The 12,264-nt window shown below is 33.9% G+C and overlaps 2 protein-coding genes across 3 annotated transcripts in view; one reads left to right on the forward strand and one right to left on the reverse strand.

Annotated features, from left to right (window-relative positions):
- LOC129948337 (coagulation factor XII) overlaps positions 1-7,621 on the reverse strand; it is an 87,304-nt gene extending 79,683 nt beyond the window's left edge. For both annotated transcript variants that reach the window (XM_056059297.1, XM_056059296.1), the window contains exon 1: positions 6,611-7,621. The gene's annotated coding sequence lies outside the window, so the exon portion shown is untranslated. The remainder of the gene's footprint in view (positions 1-6,610) is intronic.
- The window catches only part of LOC129948348 (peptidoglycan-recognition protein SB1), a 154,034-nt gene that overhangs the window by 87,207 nt on the left and 54,563 nt on the right, over positions 1-12,264 (forward strand). The gene's annotated exons all lie outside the window — the stretch shown is intronic.

Here is a 12,264-nt window from a genome sequence, read left to right on the forward strand (position 1 = left end):
CCGGGAAATCGTAGCAGACACTTTGCAAGTTTACATTAGTAAAAATATTTTGTTCTTTTCTATTTTGTTAAATAAATTGTTACAAATAAAGAAAATTATTGAAAACTTTAGTAATTTTTTCGTCCGCAACGCCATGGACACGCGAGCCGGCCGCGCCCGCGACCGCCCCCCCCCCGCGGGTGCATGTCAGGGGCTGTTTTTTCCTGTTGTGATAAAATGTCTACAATATTGACCAAGTAGCGACTTTTAAAATGCAAAACATTTTCTGGCTTTTTTTCCAAATTGATATTAGCCCAGAATATATCAATTGGTTTTCTGGCCTAATTTCCATTTTGGTTTCTGGTTTTTTTTCCCATTTCTGTCTTTCACAATTTCCAATGTTTTTGGCTTATTTTCCATAAAAAATTCTGCTTCTTTTTCCAATTTGAAGCAGAAAACATTTTCTGGCGTTTTTTCCACAAAAAAATTCTGGCGTAATTCCTGGGAGCCCTTTCTGACAAAATGAAAAAAGGCCGAACTATTCTGAGAAATAATACTAATTTACTTTTACGGTGGGGTATGTAAGGTTGGGGATGCTAGCCCCTGCAAACCCCATGCTTGCGTACACAACCCAGTATTTGGGGTAGGTGCGAGGTTGAGTTCATGCATTCTTTGCATTAATTACAAACCACACCAGCGACAAAAACTTTTCTTTATTTCACTTTGTTTAAGTGCAATAAGACCAACTGTTGAAAAATTGTTTTATTACAATTTACAGAAGTGAATTAAGGCCAAATTTGGGCTTATTTCACTCGACTTTAAGAGGCAAAGCACAATAAGTTCAGCACAGACAAAGATCAATACAAATCTTCAGACTGCGAGTAAATATGTCGAAGACAGTTGGCTATCAGCTTTCTCATTGCCATAAGCGTCCTCTACAAATACGAAACCAAGATGGCCGGCATTGCTGTCAGAATGAAATGCTATGAAACGAAATTAAATTTGACATCTTTATTAACTTCTTTTGGAAGTTATTGTAATCGTTCCGATTTATCAAATTGAAATTTTGTAATTTTTGTACGTTTCCAGGTCCCTTGAGGCATTAAAATCATAATGGTTAAAAAGAGTTTTCTAAAAAATTCAGTTCACTATGATATCAAATTTCGTTCACCTTAAATATCACTTAAACTGATAATAATACGAAAAATATTTATTTATTCATTTACATCAATGTGGTCCCCTTCAAAGTAGTCCCCCTCCTCCCCCAGATATAATACACGTTTTTTCCAATCTTCGAAGCACTCTTGATATTCACTTTTTGATATTTCCTTAAGCATTATCAGCGATTTTGCCTTTATTTCTTCGATCGAGGAAAAACGCCGTCATTTCATGAATTGCCATGAATTGTTTTTCTATAAATCTGAACGTTTTTTTCGGATTGCTTCACGAAAACATCGCATAACTTCAAGGTTATACTCCTTATTAACCGTTCGACCTTGTGGTAAGATCTCTTGATGCACTATGCCATTAAAATCGAAGAAAACAGTAAGCAAATCCTTTACATTTGATCGAACTTGACGTGCTTTTTTCGTTGGTGATGTTGGATGCTTCCAGGTGGACGATTGTGCTTTGGTTTCGATAAAATAACCGTGCACCCATGTTTCATTAAAAGTTGTGACACTTTCAAGCAAACTCGGATCGTCGTTGACGTCATTTTACGGGTCCTGAGCGATGTTCATGCGATTGTTTTTTTGGTCAAACATTGTTTAGACGGCAAAAAGCCGAGCTCATAAAAACACGTGGAACTTTAGCAACTACCACAGACAAAGTACAGTGAATATAGCTGAAAATTGCATCGTTCTTTAGGGACATGTATACCAACGTAATAAAAAACAAATTTTGACCTCCAGATCTGCGAAATTTAAAAATTCCGGGTACTCTTTGAACACACCTCGTATAAGTATCATGCAAACAGTTCCAAAATTGCTATTATTTCATTGCTTGTATAGCCCGTTAGTGCCATTTGGTTGGAAATAAACTTCGTCCCTATCAATATCCCTCACTTTCAACCTCAAAAAGTGTTAGACACAGCCAAAGCTTGGTAGCTCAATCAGTTCACTATAACAGCTGCACTAACCTCATTTTTAAAAAGTAAGGTCCAATCACACCACTAGACTAAATAATGGCACATTGATGATGGACACCCTTTTCAACAATAATTGTAAGATGTTTCGAACCCTAAAGCACTATTCACATGAGCACGAACAACTACCAACGAATTAACGAATATTCATCGATTTTGACATTTCTTTCACATAAGAGTTTTTATTTCGTCGCGAATGAAGTTCGACACCATGAACCACCGAAACCAAAACATGAATAATTTTGTTGAGGTTAAGTACGCGCGATTATTGTATTCGTTGCGAGTGTGGATAATAAGGAACGCGAATACAGTTTGACAGTTCGTATCACTACAATTTTGTTCGCAACGAATAAATTTGATCATCGATCAAATAGAATCTATATTGCTAACGTTTTGTTAAGAATTTGTGTGGAAATATGTCTTCAAACGTATATAAACTCACATTTTGTAATTCATTCGTCCTTCGTTGGTCGCGTTCATGTAAATACTACTTAAATGTGATAATTCTGATTTTAAAAGCAGCCTCACAGGTGAAAATGAGCTTTATAACTAAATTTAAATTGTTCACCATAAAATCAATTACACGCTTACCTGGAGTGTGAACTGAAGGAATATTGGAGTTGAGTCGATTTTTGAAAGATTAAGGTGTGTAGACCAGTATTTATAAAGATCGTGAATTTTGAAGAATTTAGATGTAAAGCCTTTAAAAATATAACTGGTGCAAGATTTGAAGCTGACCGACTTACTACACCGACGAATTTTTAATAAAAGGGCTCTTGAAAAGATGGCCGAAGATCCGCTTTTTTATCGCAAAGATGTGTTCAGCGCCGAATCAAATTTTTGGTTTAATGTACCCGTGAAATGCAAAACTACCGTATTTAAGGGAAAGAGCAGCCAGAAGCATGGCAATAGCTAAAATGAATCCAGAATATTTCACTGTTTGGTGCGGATTATGGTTTGGCAGATTCATTGGGGGCAATATTTCTTCAAAGATTTTTACATACCTATAGCCCTAACTTCCATTGACGCAATGGAAGTCAACATTGAAGCATTTATTCGTGAAATTCCGGCCGAAATTAAGATAAGATTTAACTTAGCGGATGAACCATTTCATTCAATTAAGGGCATTGCACATGAGAGCGAACAACGAATGGACGAACAAACGTGATTTTACGCATTTCAAAAAGTCAATTTCAAACAAAAAAACACATCTTAATTATAAGAAACCAAATGACACTCATGTAACGATAAAAAAATTGCATTTTGTGTTCCAAAACAAGACAATTTTGTAAAAACAATTTGATAGTAACGAATTGTAATGTGGTTGCTACGAATTGTCAAACTCTTTTCGCGTTCCACACGCCATCCACACTGCAACGAATAAATTGTTCGCGCTTAACTTAACCTCAAAATTACACCATTCTTGTTTTGTTTGTTGAAAAGGGTAATTATAAATTGACAATTCGTCACTGTCTGCGAATAGAAATAAAGCTCATGTGAAAAAAGTCAAAATATGCGAACATCCATAGTTCGTAGCTCAAGTGCAATATGCTTTATATGTATTTTTCAAAATTGTCGATAGCTTTTAAGAAATCACTTGTTACAACTCAAGGGGATACAGCAGAAACATTCTCAACTTTTTTTGACTATCGAGTGCGGCACTATTTTAAAGTTAAGGCCCAAATATAACAGGCATACGCTAGCATATGCGCTCATAAGTAGGTAAACGTGCGAATACAAAGAATCTCATTGCGAGTGAACATAATGGAGTCTAGCTCCGTTTCGTTCAATTTTTCTCAGTTTCGTTAACTTAAGCACACTTAAGCAAGAGCGATCCCAGTCGCTCGCCGCATAACTAAAATCTGACATTTAGATACGTAAGCAAAATTGCATTATGGCTATGCAGTAATTTCACAAACTTAAGTGAATTTTCGTTGGGTTTTTGGCATAAGCTTATGTTTGCTTATGCCTATTATAGTTGAGCCTTAAATCTCCAACTATAATAGACCTAACCGAAAGTAAGCTAATTTCAAAACCGAACGAAAAGCTAACAGAAGTTATCGTCAAAATAAAAAGTAACCATAATGTATTCAAGTAACTTAACCAAATGTCAAACGAAATGCGTTTCAAATTTAACATTTGCTTAAGCTCGAGCCATTTAAATGGCTCTTGGGTAATTGCACGAAAGTTAGCGAAATTTAACGAAACTGAGCAGAACGTCTATTAGGGTTAGTGACATATAAGGCAGCGTATTAGTTCGTTCCCTTAAACTGGCTTAAGCTCGGTTAAGTCTATTATAGTTGGGCCTTAAGTGTTTTACGGCCGACGACTCCAAGCAGATGTAGTTTTTTAAACTAAATGTTTACCAGTTTTATAGGTAATTTTAACAATAAAAAAATGACCAACCATTGTTAATAATGGCGAAGTCTTACTTGTCAATTGTCAAAGATGACAGCATCAAAAGTGACAGCTGTGTTTCAAATATAAGAAAATTGTCAAATTGAAAATTTTGACATTTCTCAACGTTTCAAGGTCCCTAGAGTCGAAATAAAAGATTGTTAGAAAGATGTCTGTGCGTGCTAGTGTACGTCCATACGTTCGCGACGTTTTTTCGTCGTCCATAGCACAAGAACCAGAAGAGATATCGCCTTGAAATAAATTTTGTTATACAGATAATAATGCAGAAAATGAAGAAAGAACTCTCCTAAAATTTGCGTGGGTGTATTTTTTACCATAGCAATTTAAACAAAACATTGAAAATGTTGGTTAACCCTAAATATCTCACAAACTAATAACGCTAGAGACTTGAATTGAATTTTCATTCGTATATCGTAACGTGATACCAAACCAGTACATTTTTGGAAAAAAAATCCAATTAACATTTTTTGTATAAAAAACTGAAAAAAAAATGTGTCACCTCGAAAATTATACGAATAAAAATGATTTTATCTCCAAAACAATTTTGTGCAACAAAGATAACGTTTTTAACATCTGGTAAAATTTTGGGATAAACTAAATTTACAGTTTTTTTTATAAAAATAGAAACCTAAAAAAACATTACTCAAAGTTGGTAAAAATGTAATTACGTTTCAAATATCTTTTTCAAAAACTTGAGATTATGGCTTCAAATTTATTTTATCTTAAAAGAAATAATAATACAAATATTGTTTTCAACATCCGGTAAAATTTTGAGAAAAAATTAATGGACATTTTGATTTACAAAACATAAAAACCTAAAACAAATTAATAAAAGTTGGTAAAAATTGATTTTCGACTCAAATATCTTTTCAAAACTTTGAGATATTGGTTTTAATTTACTTTTATCTTTCAAAATATATTGTTGTCAACATTCAGTTAAAGTTTGAGAAAAATCTAAATGACAGTTTTTTTTTTTTTAAATTAAAAACCGAAAAAAAAATTTAAAAAAGTTGGTCAAAATTGATTTTTGACTCAAATATGTCTTAAAAAATTTTAAATATTGGCTTCAAACTAATTTTATCTTATAAGAAATATTGTTTTCAACATTTGGTAAAATTTTTAAAAATTCGAATTGACAGTTTTTTTACAAAAAATAAAACTCTAAAAAAAAACAATACTAAAACTTGGTAAAAATTTACTTTCGTCTCAAATAGCTTTTCAAAAATTAAAAATATTGGCTTTAAACTTATTTTATTTCACAGAAAATATTGTTTTCAATATTCAGTAATTTTTATATAAAAATCTAACAGTCCATTTTTTCAGAAAAATTAAATCTACAAAAAATAGTACGCAAATTTGGTAAAAATTGATACGAGTACATATAGACAAACTTTTGAGCAAGACAAACCGACAGACGGAATGGGAAGTTATCAGTGTGGGTCGCATCCCAGCCTCTTTTTAAAATTGATTTCGAACTTAAAAATGATTTAGATTAAATTTGAAATGTTTAGAAATTTACACCATTGCATTCAAAGTAATTTTATTTTATACCAAAAATAAATTTGGTTACATTCTTACAAAAATTGAACTGAAAGTTTTTAAAAAAAACTTTCAAAAATACTACAAAATTGTTCTAACGCTATAGATTCGACGTATGTAAGTTCTTTAAATAACAGTTTGCCCAACTAAGTCAGTTATACCCTACACTACCACTTTTATTTTGCTGCAGTAATTAAACTTGAAAAAATAAACGCGATTTAAGAAAATAGATAAAACTAGATCATCGAACACATTAAAAAACATTTTAAAATGATAAAATTATGAGCTAATTCTAAATAGTACAAAATTGTATATTTTTAGCTGCACCCAATCTACCTGAACACAAAAACTTTAAGTATAAAAACCGCACATCAATCTGAACAAAGAAGTGAAACAAAACTCTCAGTGATTCTGAAGCCTGCATAGTACGTATATTGTAAGAACTAGATTCGTTCCGGTGATTTATATCTTTTAAATATGTAACATGTGTCAAAAAAACTCAAAACTGAAGAATTGCCTAGTCATTTTTACCTGATGTTCTCAAGACCTTCAATTCATCATCGTTTCCATCATCCAGCAACAGCACTAGCAACGGCAGCCCGACGCTCAGCATCAGCGATATGATGACGATGACGACCACAACGACTACGAAGACGACGTTCGCAATGTAAATTACTCCATTCAATGATCAGATCGAGCTGATTGCGTTAGGTGATGTAGTCTGACTGTGAAATGACAATATTCATGATAGATAGCCCGAAATTTGAATATAAAAATATTGTCACGGCGCATCGGCATCAAAACATTTAACAACGAACAACAAATTATTAAATCGGATCTCAGGTTGTCGAACAAAATTTTTCAACGCACAAAAACCACAAAGTACCTATCGTCATTTATTTAAAATATGGACTGGACGACTTGACAGACGCGGACGCGGACGCGACGCTACGCTCACATCAGACAAAACGTTTTTTATGTTTATTTTTAATTTCAAATTTGATTTTTTAATAAATCAACAACAAATTCCTCACATTCGCTGTGTGATGTTGTTTTTTTTATTTTGTTAAATTTGTTTTGTTTTTAAATAAAATAAATTGCTGGGACACGTTAGAATTTAAACATCATTTTTTTCAATGAATTTTAATAAAGCTTTTATTTAGAATCATAAATCGAATTTATCACGCGAAATTCCATCACACTTGGATCACTTTGAATGAATTATTAACGAACAAACGAAGAAACGGACAGTCAACGTTTTACTAATCCTTTTTATGAATGAAAAATAAATGCAAGCGATATTTCCGTTTCCGTTGTTGGTTATGGTTGATTTTTACATAAGAAATGCATTCGATTAGAATAACGGTTATTTTTACAAAATATAATTTGTTTAACAAACTAATGATACAAAAACAATTTTAAGTTAATTAAAATTAGAACAAAAAACACAATTATTCATTTAAAACAAATTAATAAAAATAAAGTAGAAACTGCCAGAGTGAACGCGCTACGTTGAAGTTCCGTTGACGGATGGTGCAAAACTAAGCACTTCATCCAATGGCGATTGCCGGTAGACTGAATTTGAATGTGATTGAAATTGAAAGTATTTGAAGAACACAAATTAATGTTTTGTTTTTGATCTTTTGCTAAGCAAGCGTGCAATGTGTTGCACGGAGTTTGTTTGTTAATTTTTGTTTACATGTTGCTAGGGAATGATGAGAAAATGTGTATGCATCATGTTGCTGTTGAAACACAATTTTCAGTGCTGTCGTTTTGTTTATTTCTTCTTTTCTAAATAAAAGTTTATAATATGTTAAGAGTTTTGTAATGATCTTAGCTTTAGTCCGGTATTTATTTAAGAGCATTTCAACTCGAAAATTAATCTCTGTGATAGTTGGATGTCCTTAAAAATTATATAATTTAATATAATATATTTATATGACTTTGTGAGTCGCCGATGGTTTTTTTAAGTTAGGTTTAATAGCTTAGGCTTCTCCAGACTTGAAAGTTCATAAGTTATTTTGTGTGGCCCAATTATGAAATTTTACGAGGGCTTAAAATAGAACTAAGTTAGCATCAGCCTTAAAAGTAAAAGTACAAAGTATGACCATTGGGAACGCTATAGTATCAAGTATAGACATTTGTGTGTCCAGAGTTTTTTATCTTTGCCCATTTTGAAAAAACGAAAACATTCGGTTAAATAAAATGACTTCCACTTCCTATTAATCAAAAGTTATACAGGATTGGCCGTTAAGCAAAAGAGATGACAAGAAAAGAGGTTGGGATGCGACACACACTGCTAACTTTCCATCCCGTCCGTCGATTTGTCTTGCTTAAAACTTTAGCAAAATATTAATAACAATATTTTGTGGGAGATAAATAACTTTAAGACAATATCTTCTTTTTTTTGTTCTCCTAATGCTTGATTCGGTTTGTTGTTTTTTTTTTGTAGGTTTTCGGGTTTTGTTAAAAAAGTTGTCAGTTGAATTATTCTAATAAATTTAAAAACTACCAAAAATATTTTCCATAAGATGAAATAGCTTGATTTCGAAATCTATTTTTTTAACGAGATTTTTAGTAGAAAACCAATTTTTACCAATTTGAGTAACATTTCTTTAAAGCTTTTATTTCTTATATAAGCAAATAAAAATTGGATTTTTCTAAGAAAATTTATTACCGAATGAAATCATTCTGAAGTCAAGTCCTTCATTTATTCACGGGATAATGTGAATCGAATGCCAATTTTTATCAATCAATTTTTATAAAAAAATAAACTGATTGTTGGATTTTTATAAACAAATGTTTTGTCAAAAACAATATTTTAATTAAGATGAAATTAGTTTGAAGCCCATATTTTCAATTTTTGAAAAGGTATCTAGCCGAAAATTAATTTTTACCAAATCTTAAGAATTTTACCGGATGTCATTATTCTTCGTTGCATAAACTTGTTTTTGAGATAAAATTGTGTTTTGTTCGTTTGTTGACAGTTATTTTTTGTGTGACTTTTTGATTTATAAAAAAATCGTTCATTTGATTTTCTTTCACAATTACATTAGTTTGCTATCACGTCACATTATTTTAATATCTATAAATCACATGTCACGATATTTGTCCGTGATGGACTCCTAAACTACTTAACCGATTTTAATAAAATTTTTACATCGTGCGCAGTTTGATCCAACTTGAAAGATAAGATAGCTTACATCTCAATTTATGATCGCAATATTATTTTATTGCTAATTATTTGTCTTTTATTTGGCAATCACAATTATCTCTTAGCTCTAAGCGATTCTAACAGATGGTAACATCTGCCGACTGGATTGAGTGAGTATTCAATAGATGGCGCTATGTCAAGCTTCCAAATTTTTCATATAAGCTATTTAAGCATATCTACCACATGTTGCTGAGGCTAAAGTAAAGGTTAAATTTATTTTAAAGTAAACGAAATATAGTGAATTTAAATGTTTCAATTTTTGGAGTTAGAATAGCCGGCTACCTGTTACTTAGACTAAAGTAAAAATTGAATTCATAATATGGTAAATATAATATACACAACCAAATACGCAATGCATTAAACTGTCAGACAATTTCTGTACTGTAGCTCAATGAAAAAAATGAATTAATTCGGAGTATTTTTCGGGATATACAGAGTAATTACTTGAAACATAACTGGCTCAGTCATCGAGATATTTTGGCAGCCAAAAACGTTGGTGTTGAAGAAATTAACTTCCAGATACAACAGTTGTTGAATTTTTAAATTCTTTTGATATTATTGGATTGCCACCACATAATCTTCGATTAAAGCTTGGTTTACCTGCTTTTCTCCTGCGTAAAATATTCTTGAAGCAACCAAATGGAAAGTTTAAAGGAAAAGTGAACCTATTACCACGTATTCCAATGATATCGTCAGATTCTTCCATACCCTAAGGTAGTAGAAAATCAGTAACTAAGGTCACCATATTTTTTTCACAAATTGAATGTATGTAAAAACTTATAGTGGTGCCCATGTCCGATGGTTCCCAACCATTCCCCTTTTATAGGATGATTTTTTAAAACCTATAGGAAAGTTTAAAAAAAACACATACAATTCAAAAAAAAAATGCATGAAATCTATATTTGAATCGAGAGTACGGTCATTTTCCACTTCTACGCTCCACCTGATCCGCGGTCATCCTCTACTGCGCTGTCCTGTGTGTGTGGATTCGAAGACTTTCCGGGCCGGAGCATTGGGGTCCATGCGCTCTACGTGACCCAGCCATCTTACCCTTCTGGCTAAGTCAATGTCGCTGTACAGCCCGTACAGCTCGTCGTTCCATCTTCTCCTCCATTCCCCTTCAATGCATACGGGACCGTAGATCACACAAAGAACTTTTCTCTCTAACCGACCCAAGGTGCTTTCATCCGCTTTTGTCATAGTCCATGCTTCTGCACCTTATAGCAGGACGGGGATGATAAGGGTCATATATAGCAACACTTTGGTCCCTCGAGAGAGGACTTTACCACTCAGTTGCTTTCTTAGTCCAAAGAAACAGTGGTTAGCAAAGAGTTATTCTGCGTTTGATCTCAGCGCTGGTGTTGTTTTCTGCGTTTACAGCGGAGCCTAGGTAGACGAAGTCCTTGACTACCTCAAAGTTACGTCTGTCGATTGTGACATTTTGACCAAGACGTCGGTGTTGTATGTCCTTTCTAGATGACAGCATGTACTTTGTTTTGCCCTAATTAACCGTTAAACCCATTTTTGCCGCCTCTGCCACAATACTCACAAAAGCCGGATTGACATCACGCTGAGTTCTTCCGATTATGTCAATGTCATCAGCATATGCCAGTAATTGGATAGACTTTTGAAAGATAGTGCCTCTAGTGTTGACGTGTGAGCTCTGCACTATTCTTTCAAGCACGATGTTAAAAAAATCACATGACAGCGCATCACCTTGTCTAAAACCTTTTTTGACATCGAAATGTTCTGTTTAGTTGTTTCCAACCTTTATGGAGCAGCGTGAATTCTCCATGGTCATCCTGCACAAATCCGGCCTTGAAATCGATGAAAAGAGGGTGGGTGTCGATTTGGTGTTCTTGGGTTTTTTCCAGGATCTGCCGTAATGTGAATATTTGATCGACTGTGGATTTTTCTGGCCTAAAACCACACTGATAAGGACCTATCAGGTTGTTGACGATGGGCTTGTTGCGGTAAAATTTACCACAACAAGTTTCACTAGCCTATCTCATATCCTTTTTCCTTTTTTAACCTTACTTTTTGCGGCTCCAAAATATTTTAAGAGTTCACTAGAATCCTGCTTTCCATCAATCAGTGGACTGCTCTTATTGTACTTTGGAAAAGCAAACAAAATAAGTTTCAGTGGTAATGCGGTTGTGTGACAGAGGGTCCATATTTTCATTTACTTTAGAAATTTGTGACGGGCGGTCACAAAATACACAATTGTGTGACGGATGAGTCACGAAGACGGCCTAATGAGTGTGTGACAGGTGGTCCACGCAAGGAAAAAACGAAAGTGTGCATCCTTTGTATATTTTGAACACCAACCTAAAATTAGTATTGGTTAATGCCCAGCGTAAAGTGTCGGAATACTAAGTAAGGTCACCTTGCGATGTGTTTTTCCCTTCCCCTAAAATTGTCTGCACGGAAGTCTAAGGGTTTATAGTATAAACTGCAAACTATCGGATTCTGCCTCTCAATCTTGGTTGAAAACGCTTTCCTCAAGTTATTAAACTGGGCCGGTTTGGGCTGGGGGATTTTATTCGCGAACTCTCAAATATTTTTCGTTTACTTTTAAGACCAATTGGATTCGACGGATAAGAACTGAACTCGTCCATTAAGCCAAGGTTGGTGTTCAAATTACCAATGTGAAAGAGATCACAAAGGTTTGACTGGTTTTTGAGATCGGCATGCACCCCAGCGAAAAAGCCGCGTGTCGCAGTTAGACCGAAAGAGAAAACCCGATTATAACAAAAGGTCAGAGTGGGATGGCATACTTGTCGTGGCCTTTTGGATGAGGGAAGTTCGATATGAATACTGAACTTTTTAGAGAAGCTAAGAAGAGTGAGGTTGACAAGAAAAAGTAGTGACAAATTTTTGGAGGAAAAAAAAAGAATCGTGTTAGTTTTGTGGTGGATGAAGGCGTGATTGAGGAAGGCGTGATTGAGAAGAGAGGAAAAGGAAAGGCAGG

Source organism: Eupeodes corollae, chromosome 2 (genome assembly GCF_945859685.1).
Source record: "Eupeodes corollae chromosome 2, idEupCoro1.1, whole genome shotgun sequence".
Taxonomy (NCBI): Eukaryota; Metazoa; Arthropoda; class Insecta; order Diptera; family Syrphidae; genus Eupeodes; species Eupeodes corollae.